Here is a 2,027-nt window from a genome sequence, read left to right as displayed (position 1 = left end):
AGGGCGGGGCGGGAGGCCGGGGAGGGACCGGAGTCCTTCCCCTCACCCGCCCCGAGACGTCACCCTGTGCCCCGGGGTGGTGTCACCCATCAACCGCCTCCCCGTGACGTAGTCCCGCCAAACCAAACTGAACGAGCTCATCACTTGCCCACGTAACGTTGCGTCATCAGGTTGCCCCACAACCACGACTCATCATGACGCTACCCCTCGGAGCCCACCTGAACCCCGGTGTGACGTCTCGGGTCCCTGCCCCACCCCACCCGCAGGGGTGTCAGCCCCACGACATCACCAGCAGCGCTCTGCCTGAGGTCACTGCAGCCACCTCCAACAGGGCATGAGGCTAAGTCCCTTCACCTCTTGGCATGATGTAACCTGGCTCCCTCTGTGCCCACAAGCCAGCCCTACGGCCCTGACCCCTTACCCTGCACCTCCCTACACTGCTTGTGCCATGCCACTTCAGCAGTCCACCCAGCAGAGGTGTATTAAGATTTACTGCAGCCCTTGGCAAACAGAAAATTGGAGACCCACACTGGGCAAGGGCAGATCCCCTCTGCGTCTGCCAGGGGGCTGCAGCCAGCCCTGCCCGGCCTCCTCAGCACATCCACACCAAGCTGGGGGGCGTGAGTGTTACTGAGGTGAAGGCAGCCCCCGCCCCAGCCCAGCCCCTCCATGCAGTGGGTGTCGTGCAGCTGAGGCTGTAATCCGCCAGTGCTGCAGGAGATGCTAGGGCTGGGGCCAGCTTGGAAGGAGCATGAGGTCCGCCTCCAGCTGCCCAGCACCCGCCTGCTGGCCCTTGGCTGGGCGGGACAGGGCTGTCCCATCCTGTCCCAACAGCACTGGTGCCAACAACTGCCCACAGACAGCAGGGAGCAGAAGCAGAGCTGCCCACCAGGCCTCTTGGCAGCAGACGGCCCAGGGAAGCCGCCACTGCCTGCTGGGAGCCCCATGCCTGCCCCTAGCCCCTAGCTCCTGGCCCTGGCCCTGACCCTGGCCCAGCCAGATGGGAGGAGGCACATGCTGCCCGCCCTGGATGCCCACAGCCAGGGTGCCTGCCTGGACTGTGCTGCCCCTGGTGCCCCAGGGGACCCCTGATTGGCAGGGGCCCCGGGGCCCATACATTAATCTGTCCCTGCCTCCCAGGGCCTGTTTGTGCCATTTGAGGACTCTTTTGACACCCTAACAGGATAATTCTTAGCCATTTCATTCAACAGGGAAAGGGATTCAAGCTGAGGACACCTGTGGGTCACAATGGGGAACTGTGAATGCTGTGCGTGGGCCACTTGTGTGGTACAAAACATGGTTTTTGACTGCTGTGACCTTTGTAGTAGTAAGTTTGCTGTTCCAAAAGCCCATGAAGTAACTGTCTCCATAAGCAATGCATGGGGGGCACGTACCCCCCTGAGACTGGCGCCAACCGAGGAATGGGGGTGCTGAGAAAAACTCTGGCAGCACTTTTGGTTTTGCTGCTGGCACTTCCAGGGTTGGCGATTGGCTGCTGGGGGACCCTCCTTCTCTGGTCAGTGATTGGCCGCTGGTGCCCCCCCCCCAGAGTACCTGCATAGTCCTGGTGAAAAGATAATGTTTCCAATTACCATGTGATTGTGGTCCCAACCTCTACATCTGATTCTCTTTTGTACGTTAGAACCTCAGGTCTCCTCTACACTTGCAGGTAAAGGTGTGATGGGATTGTGGGTTAGAGCCCATCAGGCCTTACTGCCAGTGCAGTGGGAACCTGATCCTGGGCTCCCCCTGCACTGACACAAACCAAGCTCCCACAGCTGGGAGCCGCTTCATTTGAGGGGCTCCCAGGAGCCAGGGTTCCCCATGAACTCCCAGAGCTGGGGAATCATGGCAGCCATTATCTTTTAGCCTCAGAGGTGTGTGAAGCTTCCAGGCTCTCGGGATCAAGGTAGCCACAATCCCCAGGGCTCACGGGTGCATGAAGTGCCAATTTGTTTCTTGGTGACATGAGCAGTAACTTGTATGATGAATTCTAATATTATGGGAGTTTTCTTATAGAGGATTAC

Source organism: Alligator sinensis, unplaced genomic scaffold (assembly GCF_000455745.1).
Source record: "Alligator sinensis unplaced genomic scaffold, ASM45574v1 scaffold219_1, whole genome shotgun sequence".
NCBI classification, from domain to species: domain Eukaryota; kingdom Metazoa; phylum Chordata; order Crocodylia; family Alligatoridae; genus Alligator; species Alligator sinensis.
Note: the sequence above shows the minus strand (reverse complement) of the source record.